This window comes from Moschus berezovskii, chromosome 3, assembly GCF_049115385.1.
Source record: "Moschus berezovskii isolate FMDL1 chromosome 3, NW_MosBer_1.0, whole genome shotgun sequence".
In the NCBI taxonomy this organism is placed as follows: Eukaryota; Metazoa; Chordata; class Mammalia; order Artiodactyla; family Moschidae; genus Moschus; species Moschus berezovskii.
In genome coordinates this window covers 127,820,429-127,836,668 of record NC_142462.1, presented here as the reverse complement: position 1 = coordinate 127,836,668, position 16,240 = coordinate 127,820,429, and the positions used below count along the sequence as shown (strand labels likewise).

The 16,240-nt window shown below is 45.4% G+C and overlaps 1 protein-coding gene across 5 annotated transcripts in view; it reads left to right on the top strand.

Annotated features, from left to right (window-relative positions):
• Positions 1-16,240, top strand: part of LMBR1 (limb development membrane protein 1) — a 145,363-nt gene that overhangs the window by 8,648 nt on the left and 120,475 nt on the right. The window lies entirely within an intron of this gene.

The window sequence follows — 16,240 nt, the reverse complement described above, 5'->3', positions numbered from 1 at the left end:
TATTTGGAACCAGTCTGTTGTTCCATGTCCAGTTCTAACTGTTGCTTCCTGACCTGCATACAGGTTTCTCAAGAGGCAGGTCAGGTGGTCTGGGATTCCCATCTCTTTCAGAATGTTGGCCACAAGCGTTAGTTTCTGCAAAAATCCCCTGGTCAGTAATGGGTTAATTTTGTATCCTGCAACTTCACTAATTCATTGATGAACTCTAGTAGTTTTCTGACAGCACCTTTATGATTTTCTACGTATAATATCATGTCATCTGCAAATAGTGACAGTTTTACTTCTTTTCCACTTTGGATTCCTGTTAGTTTTCTTTCTGACTGCCATGGTGCCAGTTTTTTAAATTATTCACCTCTTTTTGTTTTGCCAAAAACATAAAATACACATAACTTACAGTTTACCATTTTTAAGTCTGCTGTTGAGTGACACTGAGTTCATTTGCATCGTTGTGAATCACCACCATCCATCTGCAGAGCTTTATCGCCATTCCAGACTGAAAGTGTTCCCTTTGGTCAGAAACTGGTTCCTCTCTCCTTCCAACTCCTGGTAGCCACCGTTCTACTTTCTGTCTCTCTGGATTGTGCTGTTCCAGGTAACTTGTGTAAGAGGAGTCGTACAATGTTTGTCCTTTTGTGTCTGGCTTATATTTCACTTAGCGTGACATTTCAGGTTTCATCCATGTTGAGGGATGTGTCAGAATTTGCTTCCTTTCTGAGGCCGGATGAAAATCCATTGTGTGTACAGCCTTGTTTGCTTATCGGTTCATCCATCAGGGGACATTTGGATTGTTTCCTGGCTACTGTGAATAATGCTGCTGTGAACATGGGTGTATGGATATTTGTTCCAGGCCTTGCTTTCAATTCTTGCAGATATATACCCAGAATTTGAATTTCTGGATCTCATGGTAATCCTATGTTTAATTTTTTGAGGAGTTGCCATACTGTTTTCCACAGTGCCTGGACCATTTTACATTCCTAGCAGTAATATGGCAGTGTTTTAATTTCGCTGTATATTCACCAACACATGTTTTCTGTTTTTTAAAAAGTAGTAGTTATCCTACTAGGTGCAGTGGTATTTCATTATGGTTTTGATTTGTATTTCCCTGATGGTTAGTGATGTTGAGCATTGTTTTATGTGCTGTTGGACATCTGTATATTTTCTTTGAAGAAATGTCTATCTAAAGTCCTTGCCCATTTTTGAAATGGGTTATTTTGTTGTTGAGTTTTAGGAGTTCTTTGTATATTCTGGATATTAATCCCTTTGTGATTTGAAAATGTTTTCTTTCATTCCATGGGTTGCCTTTAAATCCAGTGCCATGGAGATTTTCCCTTACGTTTTCTTCTAAGAGTTGTATAGTTTTAACTGACATTTTTGAGGTCTTTGATCCACTTTGAGTTAGTTTTTTGTATGTGGTGTAGTGTATAATTTTTAAAAGCTCATGTAATAATCTTACTTTAGTATTATGAATCTTTAATATTATGAATATTTCAGAGTTCTCTTGTCAGTTACTATAATGGTCACATTTCGCTGCTGCTGTGAGGTGGTAATGATCCGTTTCCTTTCTTCTGTTTGCTGTCTTTTTATTTCCTTTTCCTTTTGGACCTCATGTGCACAGAATTAGATGACTCTTCTAAAGCGTTCGTCTGTCTGTCTCTGACTGTGCTGGGTGTTTGCTGCTGCACAGCCTACTCTCTCGTTGGGCAGCGGGCCTCCTCTCTAGTTGCAGGGCATGGTCTTCTCATTGCAGTGGTTTTCTTGTCGCAGAGCACAGGCTCAGGCTGCACAGGCTTCAGGAGCTGCGGTGTGTGGGCTCAGTAGTTGCAGTTGGGTCTAGAGCACAGGCTCAACAGTTGTGGTAGACACAAGCTTAGTTGCTCTGAGGAGTGTGGGATCCTCCTGAATCAGGAATCAAACCTGTGTCTTCCACTTTGGCAGGTGGATTCTTTACTACTGAGCCACCAGGGAGGCCCTATGACTGGGTATCTTAATAGATCATATGTAGAAGGAAAAGCCCCCGGAATAGGAAATGGCAAGCCACTCTAGTATTGTTCCCTGGAAAATCCCATGGACAGATGAGCCTGGCGGGCTGCATTCCTGGAGTGGCAGAGAGCTGGGCACGGCTGAGCGACTGAGCACACAGAGTGAAGAAGGTGTGAGAGAGGCCCCTGCTGCAGTGAAGGTGCTAGCCGTCCACGTTAGCCAGGGTCAGGGGCGCTCAGCCACTTTTGTGGTTTGGAGAGTCCACATTGTTTGTCTTTGTTCAGACATGCCTCAGAGTGATCTTATTTATTCTTTGTCCATTATGGTCGTAGAGTGGCCTTCTCTGATGTTAATGTTCATGGGAGAATCATCAAGTCCTAGCTGGGAGTACCTGGCTGTGAGTTGCTAGCTAGTTTCAGAGTTCTACTAGTTACTAAGTGAACTTGATGTAGCTTTGTTAACTTAATGTCTAGATCTTAAAAGAACGAGGTGATGGGGACTTTTTCCTTCATATTCTGTACTTGCTTTCCAGGAAGTTCTGTGTTTTCAGATTTTTCCAGGGCTGGCTACCTAAGTTTTGGGGCCCAGTGCAAAATGAAAATACGATTTTCATGTTCAGAAAGCAGGGGAAAATGCCATTAAAATTACAATAATCTTGTATTAGTTTCAGTCAGGTAGTACTGCTAAGTAATTCAATTATATCTGTCTTTTCTTTTTCTGATTGTTTTCCGTTATTGTTGTGGTTTAGTCACTAAGTCACGTCCGACTCTTGCGACCCCATGGATTGTGGCCCGCAAGTCTCCTTTGTCCATGGGATTTCCCAGGCAAGAATATTGGAGTGGGTTGTCATTTCTCCAGGGGATTCCTTAACCTTGGGCCTCCAGGGAAGCCCTATTATCGGTTATTACAAGATATTTAAGATAGTTCCCTGTGCTATATAGTACAAACAAAAATTTGTCCATTATGGTCATAGAGTGGCCTTCTCTGATGTTAATGTTCATGGGAGAATCATCAAGTCCTAGCTGGGAGTCCTAGTCTGTTAGCAACAGACCTGCTTGACAAGAAATTTTAAAAGTAGTTCTTCAGAGAGAAGGAAAATTATTTTGGGGAGAAACTCAGATTTACATAAAGAAAGAAAAAGTGTTCAGAATAAATTAAGGTTAAATAAATTTCTTATTTTTGATCCAACATATACCAGTTTATTCAAAGTGATAGCTCCAGTGTATCCAGTGATTAGCTTGTGGATAAGTGAAATGAATGACAGTAATGTTATAGGGACAGGTGGAAGGAATTGGAAAAACTCTATAAGGTAGCTGCACTACCTATGAAGCAGTATAGTGTATTTAATTGTAAATTCTAGGGCAGCCAACAAAAATATTTATAAAGAAGTATAACTGTTAGTCTAACAGAAGAGAGAAAATAGAATCACATAAAATTCTCAGTTAAAACCAGAGGTGGCAGAAAAAGACTAAAGACAAAAATCTAAACAGCATGGCCAATGAATAGAAAATTGTTAAAATGTGATAAATTTTAAAACAACATCATCAGTGGTTACTTTAATGGTCTAAATAAATCACTTAAAAGACAGATTCTCAGAGTGAATTAAAAACCCCAACTGTATGTTTTCTATAAGAAATCCAGTAAATATAAAGATACAGATATATTAAAAGTGTGTTATCCTGGGTGGTGCTGGTGGAATGAAATCACTTTGCCAGTGCAGGAGATGTGAAAGACTTGGGTTCAGTCCCTGGGTGGGAAAGATCCCTTGGAGTAGGAAATGGCAACCCACCCCAATATTCTTGCCTGGAGAATCCCATGGACAGAGAAGCCTGGTGGGCTACAGTCCATGGGGTTGAGAGTTGGATATGACTGAACATGCACGCATGCAGACAGACAGACACACACACACACATACACTCTAAAGGGATACAGAAAGATGCACCGTGTTAACTAATCAAGAGAGCTGGAGCAGCTGTGTTAATTTTAGACAAGGTGGACTTCAGAGCAAGGAAGATTGTCAGGAATAAAAGGAGCAATACATAATGATAAAGGGTCAGCTTTCCTAAAGGATCTAGCAGTCCTTAATGTGTATGTGCATAGCACAGAGCATGAGAATGCAGGAGGCGGAAACTGAGTGAACTGACAGAGAGCTGGGTGAGCTCTCTAACATAGCTGGAGACTGCAACACCCCCTCTCTGGTAGCTGGCAGGTCCAGTAGGCAGAAAATCAGTAAGTAAATACAGATGTATTAAAACTAAATAATACGCTCAGTCAGCTGGATCTAATTGACATTTATAGACTCCTTCATCCAACAATAGCACAGTGTACATTCTTCTCCAGCTTGCATGGAACATTCACCAAGATGAACCACACTTTATAACACACCTGAAAAGTATGGAAACCACACAATGTCTGCTCTCACACCACAGTCCAGTTAAACTGCAGATTCGTAACACAAATATAACTGGGATCAGTCCTGAATATTCACAGGAAGCACTGATGCTGAAGCTGAAGCTGCAGTACTTCGGCCACCTGATGTGAAGCGCTGACTCACTGGAAAAGCCCCTGATGCTGGGAAGACTGACGGCAGGAGGAGACGGGGACGATGGAGGGTGAGACGGCTGGATGGCATCACCGACTCGTTGGACACGAGTGTGAGCAGGCTGTGGGAGCTGGTGATGGACAGGGAAGCCTGGAGTGCTTCTGACCATGGGGTCGCAAAGAGTCGGACACGACTGAGTGACTGAACTGAACTGAGGCTAACTAAGATAAACAGGAAAAACACAAATTACTAGAATCAGAAATGAAAGAGCAGCTATTGCAGATGATTCCATTAGCATTCAAACGATACTGCAGGATATTATGAACATTTCTGTGCCCACAGATTTGAAAACTTAGGTGAAATGAACAAATTCCTTCAAAGATACAGTTTGCCAAAGCTCACACAAGGAAAAGCAGATAGTTGGAACTGGTCTTTTTAATCGCTGAGTAATATTCCACTGTATATATGTACCACAGCTTTCTTATCCATTCGTCTGCAGATGGACATCTAGGTTGCTTCCCTGTCCTGGCTATTATAAACAGTGCAGCAATGAACATTGTAGTACATGTGTCTCTTTCAATTCTGGTTTCCTCGGTGTGTATGCCCAGGAGTGCGATCGCTGGATCATATGGCAGTTCTATTTCCAGTTTTTTGAGGAATCTCCACACTGTTCTCCATAGTGGCTGTACTAGTTTGCATTCCCACCAACAGTGTAAGAGGGTTCCCTTTTCTCCACACCCTCTCCAGCATTTATTGCATGTAGACTTTTGGATAGCAGCCATTCTGACTGGTGTGAAATGGTATCTCATTGTGGTTTTGATTTGCATTTCTCTGATTATGAGGGATGTTGAGCATTTTTTCATGTGTTTGTTAGCCATCTTTATGTCTTTTTTGGATGCATTTGAATCAGTTCTAATGAGGTGGATGAAACTAGAGCCTATTATACGGAGTGAAGTAAGCCAGAAAGAAAAACACCAATACAGTATACTAATGCATATACATGGAATTTAGAAAGATGCAAATGATAACCCTGTATACGAGACAGCAAAAGAGACACAGATGTGTAGAACAGTCTTTGGGACTCTGTGGGAGAGGGTGAGGGTGGGATGATTTGGGAGAATGGCATTGAAACATGTATGTTGTCATATGTGAAACGAATCGCCAGTTCAGGGTCGTTGCATGTTACAGGATGCTCTGGGCTGGTGTGCGGGGATGACCCAGAGGGAGGATAAAGGGAGGAGAGGGGTGGGAGGGGGGTTCAGGAAGGGGAACTCATGTACACCCGGGGCGGATTCATGTCAATGTATGGCAAAACCAACCAATATAGTATTGTAAAATAATTAGCCTCCAATAAAAATAAATAAAGAAAAAAAAAAGAAATGGTTTGTATCTACTAAAGAACTTGAATCAGCTGTTAACCTTCCAAAACCAGTGCCAGATTGTTTAGCTGGTGAAGTCTCCCAGATATTTAAGGAAGAAGTGATATAAATTCTCTGCAGTCTCTTACAGAAAACAGAAGCAGAGGAAAAACTCCCGAACTCATTCTATGCCAGACAAAGACACTGCAGTAAAGGACAACTACAGACTGATGCCTCTCATGAGCATAGATGCACAGTTCTACAAGAAAATACTAGTAACTGGATTCCAGCAGTGTATGAGAGAGCTATACACTGTTGGAATTATACTACAGAAACCACTTAATGTAGTCCATCATATCAACAGGCTAAAGAAAGAAACGTTATAAAATGGTATAAGTAGATCCAGAAAAGCATTTGACAAAATTCAGCATCCATTCACGATAAAAACTCTCAGTAAACTGGAAGTAGAGGGGAACTTCCTCAACTTAGTAAAGAATATCCACAAAATACCTATGAAAAGTGTTAGTCACTCAGTTGTGTCTGATTCTTTGTGACCCCATAGACTGCAGCACGCCAGGCTTCCCTGTCCTTCACCATCTCCTGGAGCTTGCTCAAACTTGCGTCCATTGAGTGAGTGATGCCATCCAACCATTACCTTCACCCCCCTTCTCTTGCCCTCAGTCTTTCCCAGCTTCAGGGTCATTTCCAGTGAGTCGGCTTTTTGCATCAGGTGGCCAAAGTATTGGAGCATCAGCTTCAGCATCAGTCCTTCCAATATTCAGATTGACTGGTTTGATCTCCTTACAGCACCATGGTTCAAAAGCATCAGTTCTTCGGTGGTCAGCTTTCTTTATGGTCCGACTCTCACATTCATATATGACTGCTGGTAAAACCATGGCTTTGACTATATGGACCTTTGTCGGCAAAGTGATGTCTCTGGTAACATGCTGTCTAGGAAACAGTTATAAAGAAGCTGAATATTCTCCTCCTGCTGCTTGCAGCGGTGCTCTGTTGGATCTTTGTACCGCACCTCTGATGACAACTTGGGGCTCATCTTACAGCTTTATAGTCACTTTCACATATTGAACAGTTGGGTCCAGTCTCATCTAAGCTCTCACCTTTCATCCAGTTCAGAGTGTCTTCCCTTTTCCCTGATCAGACCTGATTGAGGCTGAGGAGCTAGCAGTGGGAAGGGAAACAAGTTTATTTTAAAATTATTTATCACGGCGCTCAGCAGGATTCAGGAGATTGTCAAGACCGTTCCTATTTATGTTAATACCTCCAATACACCTAAAATATACTAGATATTATGTTATACATAGTTCGGGAGATTTAGGAGACAAGTTTTATTTCCGTGAAGCATTCAGCGGAAATCATTGCTGTGCTCCAACTTGTGAACGAGCGGTTTGTGGGGGTTTAGGAGGAGGGAGGCTGTGTGGTTAGAGTGGCTACGAGTGGGAGGAAGAGCCTGGAGGACAAGTAACACTGTCCTTCCTTTGTGTTTCTCAAACGGGCTTCAGAATGGATTTAAAGAATTTTTTGCTCACAACTTGCGTTGTAAGAATGTATAGAATATGAAAAATCTCAAGAACAAGTAATAAAGTGTAATATTGTAGATGACATTAATGAACTAGAAATTTGCTGTGTTAATCTTGAGAGATGGAATATTTACTCCTTGTTAAATGTCTCAAGTGTTTTTTATTTTTTGTGAGGAAATACTGTTTTTCCTTTGTTGAAGCACAAATTGAAAGACATTGGGTAATTTATTGTAATAGGGCTAGTTAGTCACTGTTAGAAGAGTAGATGTTAGCATGTGTTTTGTATTCAAATTAATTGTGGAAATAGAGCACTGGTCATTTTGTCTTCTCTGTTTTGAAAGGTCATTTGTTGCAGTTACAGTGAAGCAATAAACCTCTTTGTGCATATATCCTTGAGTACATATGCAAGTATATCTGAACAGGATGCTTGTAGCTGCTGGCAACAAGAATACAATGTGATTTTCATCAAATAGGGGTTTATTTTACTATTTATACATGTTGCAGCATGAATTGACTTTGAAAACATAGTGAAAGAAGCCAGACACAAGCAGTCAGATATCGTATGATTCTTCTGTATGAAATATCTGAAATAGGCAAATCCACAGAGGCAGAATTTTCTCATGGTTATGAGGGGCTTGGGAAGTGGAGTGCTGGAATGTGGGGCACTTAGGGCTTCCCCGGTGACTCAGTAAAGAACCCGCCTGCAGTGCGGATTGACCTGGGTTCAGTCCCTGGGTGGGGAAGATCCCCTGGAGGAGGGCGTGGCAACCCTCTCCAGTGTTCTTGACTGGAGAATCCCCATGGACAGAGGAGTCTGGCGGGCTACAGCCCATGGGGTCCCAAAGAGTCGGACATGACTGACTGAAGTGATTTAGCCTGCTCACAAAGTAGTGCTTTATTATTCGTTGCATGTTTAGTTTTTAAAAATGTATTTTGGTGCTGCACCTTTTGGTGCATGAAGATTATTTCCTCATTATGGATTATCCCATTGTTGACAGAGTGCCCCAGTTTGTCTTAATACTTTTTGTCTTAATGCAGCCTTGTCTGAGGGGAAAAGAATGTGACATTTTAACTTTCTTTGTTGTTAGCATCTGCTTGGTATGTCTCTGTTTATTGTTTTGTTTTTATCCCTCTGAGTCACTTTATTTTAGCTATGTGTTAATCTGAGAGTTTCCTTTTAGTAGTTGGTTTTTTTAAAAGTATGATTTTAATATGTTTCATCTTTATTATGTTATTATTTTTGTAACTATTTGTTTTCTTGTGTTTTACTACATAGTCTGGCTCTAAAGGTAATTTGAAAGACTTATAATTTTAGTTACTTTTTGGTTCACTTAAAGGATACTGAGCATCTCTGATTTCTGATTTCGCAACTTGAAGATAAAGCCAGGTCTGTTGGCTCTGCTGTAAAATGAGATTATTGGCTTAGTTACAGTTTACTTATCTCCTCTCCCAGGATTTTGTTAAAAACCCTTCAGTGGTGGCTCTCCTTGAGGCCATTTGTACCCATTACTCTTACGATATTTATTCCTGTAGTCATCTTAAATTAGCTGAAGCCCATCAGTCTTAAATGAAAAACTTGTAGTACAGTTTGATTCTAATGCACTAGTTTGAATTTAGGTTCAAATCTTACACCTGGAATTTAAGTATATTTGCTTGTAAGAATTTAATATAGATTTTTCCCAACATGTGAAAGAAGAGCATCCTAGGAAAGCCTTCCTAAGCTGAAATGGCACAGAGCAGAGAAGCAGTCACTTGCTCACAGACACACAAAATAAATCGATGAAGCCCAGATGCTCACAGACACCGTTCACAGCCATAATGGCTCAATGCTGAGATGCTGACTGTGGTCCCCGGGGAGGAAGGAGCTGGGCGGGGCTGCTCATGGTTGGGGTGGACACGCCTCTGTAATGCTCAGTAAGACATGCTGAAGGAGATTTTCGCTTTTCACTTTTTTTTTCCTTTCCAAAAGCTGAAGTGATATAAAGCAAACTTTAGGAATACCTCTATTAGGTTACCTGTGACTGGGAACTCAGCTTCCAGATGCCTAGCCATTCTTGCTCAGCATCAGGACTGAGGCTGTGTGGCCCAGTGAGGGCAGCTGGCAGAGAACAGCGGTGCACGTGCTGCTGCTGCAGGCTCAGTTAGCCTTGCGCTCCCCTCACCGACTGGGGGAGAGGAGCGCAGTCTTCTCAGAGGGCCCTTGGAGCTGTCCTCTCACTTTTTACCGGCACGCCTCACCTTTAGAATCTGCCTGCAGTGCAGGAGACCCAGGTTTGATTTCTGGGTTAGGAAGATCCCTTGGAGAAGGAAATGGCAACCCACTCCAGTATCCTTGCTGGGAAAATCTCATGGACAGAGGAGCCTGATGGGCTACAGCCCATGGGGTCGCAAAGAGTCGGGCACGACTGAGTGACTAACACTTTTCCCAGAGGGGGCCCCTCCCAGCTCAGGCCCCCTTCAGGTTCTTCACACTTTCACAATGGGGTCTCCCATGCTATCCTTCTACTTCTCTCAGTAAGGACCCTCCCAGCATCTGCAAGGAGATCCAACCAGTCCATTCTAAAGGAGATCAGTCCTGGGTGTTCATTGGAAGGACTGATGCTAAAGCTGAAACTCCAATACTTTGGCCACCTCATGCGACAAGTTGACTCACTGGAAAAGACTCTGAAGCTGGGAGGGATTAGGGGTGGGAGGAGAAGGGGACGACCGAGAATGAGATGGCTGGGTGGCATCACCGACTCGATGGACGTGAGTTTGAGTGAACTCCAGGAGTTGGTGATGGACAGGGAGGCCTGGCGTGCTGTGATTCATGGGATTGCAAAGAGTCGGACACGACTGAGCGACTGAACTGAACTGAAACCCTCCACAGGCACCGGGCCCACCCTCTCAGCTTCAAAGGGGATTTTTGTGGCGTTCACAGCTCACATCATGAGTCTGTATCTTCGGGGTCACAGGCCACATGGCAAGCTCATGGACCCGCCCAGTCTCTTGCTGTGGGCACTGACACTGCCACTCCTCTCTCAGCTGCACGATGGGTCTAACTAACAAGCAGGGATCTGCAGTCTCGTAAAGTTCTACAACCTTTGTCTCAGTGAGGGGTGAGTGGTTATAGATGTTAACCTTTCTATTTCATCCCCAGAACAAATGATACCGTCCATCCCTGTGTTCCAGATTCACAAAAGCCATGCTGCCAAAGGTTCCCCTTGCCTTTGCCGAAACCACTTACCCAAGTCGACCAACTCGCCTGAGCGTATGGTCGACACATTGTGAACTCAGTCACACTGGGGGCCACCTGAGGATGCCCCCTCGAGGATGCCCCTTGTGCCACAGGCTTCTCATGCTTCCCTTTCTGCTGCACCACGGGCCTCACTGCCAAGCAGGGAACTGCAGGTCTCACAATGCTCGTGGTCATCGTCGCTCCTGACTTCCCTGTCAGAGGAGCTGGGTCCTCAGGGCCGTACATCTCGTGCTCCAGTGCATGCAGACGCTGCTCCAACAAGTCTCTGCAACTTGTGTAGCTGTGCGGCATCAGAGGGCACCCTCCATACCCGCCTTCAGGGCGGTCAGGAAGATCCACCCCAGAGTGCCAGTGAGAGTTCACTTGAGGCAGGCTGGTGAGGAGTCCAAGCGGAAGGCCCCGTTAAGGAGGAGGCAAACATTCTTTCTTTTTCATATTCTTTTCCCTTAGACACGTAGGCCTCGTAGGCAGCAGTATCTCTTGTTCAAGGACAGGCTTTTTTGGAACTCAGAACGCACAGAACGCATGTGAAGGGAGAAAGTCTGGGTGAAACTTCCACAGCCTTAAGCTCTGAGTTCCTTCTGGCTAATCTTGTGTTGATGTCATCCCAGGATGTATGTTACAGGAAAGGGTTTGGGCAAAATTTTTGCAGCCTTCAGGTATTTTTTCTATTCTCAGCAGCTAGCAGAAAAGTATATAATGCTCTGCTTAAACTAGCAAGGCAGGTAATCTTTCTGTCCCCTTTCTTATGTCTATGTCAGAAGCTTTTTCTGTCACTGTCACTTTAATAAAATTTCTGCTACACAAAGCTCTGAGTGACTGAGACTGTCTTTGGTCCCAGAATTAAATCTTCTCCTTCGGAGACCACGAATTGGGTGGAAAACCGTTCACCGCACGTGCAAGTATCACTACTGTCTTGGAGGCTTATCCCGGATCCCAAGACAAAGTACAGCTATCATCTTGGGGGCTAAGCTGTAAGCCACCACCAGCAGTAGTCCGTGCCACCTCGTTGAGCAAACGGGGACTCCCTGCCTGTAGCACCTTTAGAATGGTAACCAGTGAGCCGTCCGCTGCTTCCCATTCTCCCACCAGGGGCCATGCCGAGAGGACCGTGGCCACCTGGCACCACATGCTCTGTGGTGGCCACCGGCTTCCTCTGTGCACTGGAGCCTCAGGCTCCTCCACCTCCTGGGTGTCCTGCTGACTGCGCCGGCTGTCTCGCTGTTCACACTGTCTGCTGAACCCAGGGTAGGCAAGGTGCGGGCGGGGAAGCTGCAAGGAAACTTGAGGAGCTGTAGGAACTGCAGACGTTTATCCTCTAAAGGCAGGCCCAGCAACCACAAGGCAGCCATGCTGTATTCTCCTGTGGCTGACCTAGCCATATTGCAGCTCTATGCACACACAAGGGCTCTTCAGGGAGAGCGTACGTGTGTTTACAGGACAAAAGTGGCCCGTGACCCAGCGGGCACATCATGCTGGTGTGAGCAGTGCTGTAAGTAAGCGCTCTTGGCTGTTACACAGCCACGTACTTAGGAAGCGGGGCGAGAGCGAGAGGCGGTGGGGCAAGGGAGCCCGGCCATCACAGCCCGGCCGGTGACTCTTCCCCGCCAGACCCTGGTCTCCCTCCTCCCCTCTGTGGCCTCTGCTTGCGGACTTCCACTTTTCACCACCACTCACTCACTCTGCCAAACACTTAGCTCACCTCACACCCACTGACCAACTCAAAGCACTTCTGGCAGCAGTCAGTGATGAACCAACAGCCAAATCACACTTCGTGATTTCACCTGCCCTCTCAGTAGCACCCTGACAGCAGCGATCTTCCTCCTTCTCTGACTCTTCTCCCAGACTTCATCACTAACTGGCTTCCCTGTTCTTGCGGGCCTTTAAACATTCTTCTTGTCAATGATTTCTGAGTAGAGCCAGAATCTTCTCCCAGGGTTTTAACTACCAGCCCCCAGAAACCCCTAGATCAGCTGTTTGAGAGCCACTGGTTTAGGGCATCAGCAAGAGTGAGTGAAGTAATGGGCCATGAAACCTAAGTGGATTGGGAGAAAAGTGAGCCCAAGTGACGGGTAGGAGTGGACACGCCAGTCCACTAAGGTTCTCGGGAAACAAGCAGCTGCAAAAAAGGACTTGCCCAAGGAAGCTGGAAGAATAGAAAGTCATGATTAAAGCATGCTTTAGGATATTTTTCTAAGGGCTTCCCTGGTGGCTCAGAGGGTAAAGTGTCTGTTTGCAATGTAGGAGACCCTGGTTGGATTCCTGGGTTGGGAAGATCCCATGGAGAAAGAAATGGCAACCCACTCCTGTACCATTGCCTGGAAAATCCCATGGACGGAGAAGCCTGGTAGGCTACAGTCCATGGGGTCGCAGAGTCAGACACGACTGAGCGATTTCACTTCACTTAGGATTTTTTTAAATTAGTAAGTAAAGCTGGTAGTAGAAGAGTAGTCTCAGGAGTCCCAAGATGTTTGAGCAGCAAAGTGGTGGATGAGAAGTCGTGAACGTAGTGGACAAACAGAAATCAAGGAACCAAAATGCGTGGCGTGAAATGGACAAGACTAATGGAAAGCAACCCCTCTGAGAGCAGAGTCAGGCTAACAATTATAAAAACAAATGCACATTTTACTACTTTGGAAGTAAAAGCTTCTGTGAATGTAAACTGTATCAGACTGGAACAAAACAGTCACAGAACTGATCAGACTATTTCTCCAGAGGTGGGCCAGGAACAGGTGCCCCTCAAATAAGCACATCTTTAGCAGAGACAGACCCACAGGGACACGTAAACTGAGAGCAAGGCACGGCACCGCCTCCTGTTCTCCTCCCTCCAGGGGACAAAAGGAAATGCCTAACCAAAAAAGGAGGCACTGTTGTGAAAGCGTGTTTGAGCTCCTCCTGAACAGGCCCTTGTGGTATGTCATGGCCGTGTTACGGCGTGTCCGCTGGGTCGCCCACGAGGAGAGGGGCCAGCGCGTCTGCTGCTGCGGCTGCTCGGCCAGTCAGGAGAGCATAAACGCGTCTGCGGTTCCTGGGACTCCTTGAGCTGTCTCCCGGCTTCCCCGCGTGCGCCTTGCCTACCGCGGGTTCAGTGAGCAGGGAGAATGCAGCGAGACAGGCGCCTGTTAGAGCCGCTGCGCTGTTGGCGGCCCCTGGGGCTCCACCTGCTCTGCCGCCGCGTCTGGGGGTCCAGCTCTCGTCCCACGTTGTGTGGCGCTGTCAGGCTTCCTGTGCTGCTCTGAGTTGGGGCTTGGGCTTGCCTGGAATGCTCAAGACCGTTTCTTTAACCATTTGTTTAAACTTTAAACAGCACTTCTGTGGTGTTTCTCCACTGCATTTACCTCCGATCGTCCCGTGTGATGTGCGTATGTCTTGTGCTACCCTCAGGGGTGATTGATTTGATGCGCTTGCCTCTCTCTCACTGAGAAAGCAGACACCGCCCGCGCTGCCACTGCCGTCCCATGCCGCCCGCAGTGGGCTCAGGCGTCCTTGGCCCCGCCTCTCCCGCCTCTGCCTCTTCACTGTGCAGAGGTTTGTGTCTGCGGCCCCTCCGCTTGAGCGCCTTTCTTCAGAGACCCTGCCTTCCTCGCATCAGTGCGCAAGCACTGGATCATTCCAGCAGTTGTGTAACTTCTCTCGTCTTAAAGAAAACCCCTCTCAAGAGTCTGTTCCACACTGCCTTTGTTTGCTGCCCTTTATTATAAAACTCCTGAAAAGAGCTACTTTTATTTTGTTCCAGTCTTTCTCCCTTCTTGATCCATTTCATTTCAGTCAGGGTTTTGTCTCCACCCTTCCAGAAAGACAGCTCTTGTCAAGGTCGCCCATGACCTCCATGTCGCTAAATCCACTTGTCAGTGCTCAGTCCTCATCTTCCTTGACCTGTCAGCAGCATTTGACACGGTCGATAGATAAACTCTCTTCACTTGGCTTTTAGTACATTGGTCTCTTCTTCACTGCTGCTTCTCCGTCAGCTTTTGCTGTTTCCTTCTGTCAAGCTGGCTTCTAAATACTGGAGAGCCCAGGACTCTGCTCTCAGACTTCTCTTCTCTGTTGCCCTCCCCACTGCAGTGGAAAGCTCACTTAGTCTCACGGCTTTAAGTACTGTCTCCTGCTGCTGAGTCCTTTTTTCCCCCGAGCCTGGACCCTCCCACTGGACTGCACAGATTTTTATATCCAACTGCCCATTCAGCCTCTCCTCTCCGAGTGAATAATACATGTTTTAAATTAGACAGTGTAAACTCTACTTCTTATTCCTACCCCCAAACTACTCCTCTTGTAATCTTCCCTGACTCAGGAAATGGCAACTCTGTCTTTCCAGTTTCTCAGGCCAAGAACCCGCTGTTTATCCCTGCAAGTCCTGTCAAGTCTGCTTTCAAAACCCCTCCTCATCACCCCCACTGCAGAGTCTCTGTGACCTCTCCTCTGGATTATTGAGTGACTCCTAATTGTTCTGCCTGCTCCTGTCACTTCCCCTTTCCGGTTTATTTTCCACACTGTAACTGCACGAAACCCTGTGCCGTGTGTCAGATCACACCACTGTCCTGCTCAGTGGCCGTTTACTGCCTAGGCCAAGGTCGTTCTCCGTCTTATGGCCACCAGGCCTTCTTCAGAAATCACATACAAGGGAGATCTCTCGGCTTTATCATCCTCTGGAATGCTTTCATTTGAGAGTCTTCAAAATATTTCTGGTGTGGTCCACAGTTCCATTAAGCCTTTATGTCAAGCACACTTGGTCGTTAACTGTCATGAGGTCTCCCATTCCTGCCTGCCATACCCTAGATAAGATAGAAATTAAAAGGACTTTAATATTGAAAAACCTTTTGTGCAACTGCTGTTTGTTTAGATATGTGGTGTAATTATTGAATAATCCTCACCCCCTCACACAATCCTCACATTGACTTGTGAGGCCTCTTGTGTGTATAAACATGGTACATTTTATTTTTTTTATTTATTTATTTTTTAACATGGTACATTTTAAAAAATTAAATTCTGTTTTGTTTTTGGCCATGCCTGGGGCTCTTCCGTGCTCTGCATGGGCTTCCTCTAGTTGCAGCGAGCAGAGCTGCTTTTCATTATGGCAGCCAGGCTCATCGTGGTGGCTTCTCTCATGGAGCACGGGCTCCAGTGGCTGCAGCACACGGGCTCGGGGGCTGTGCCTCGCAGACTGTAGCGCCCAGGCTCAGGACTTGTGGCTCCTGGGCTCGAGAGCGAGGGACAGCAGTTGTGGGGTGTGGGCTTAGTGGCTCCATAGTACCTGGACCAGGTACTATGTCTTCTGGACCAGGTGTCGAACCCTGTCGCCTGCACTGGCAGGCAGATTCTTATCCACTGTAACACCAGGGAGTCCAGAGTTTTCTCTAATTGAATCTGTCTCATCGGTCTGTCGGGTGTTGGTGCCAGCATACTCTTTAAATGTTACTGAAACTTCAGAGTGTGTTTTAATATTTGGTGGGGATAGTAGCATCTCATGAGTTTACTTTTCATTGTCAGTGATGGTCTCGTTCTTAATAGTTCCATGATTTTAAAACAACTTGGTCAAGTTATGAAAAGAAAAATGTCCATTGGGCTTTTTTTTCTGGAATGATTT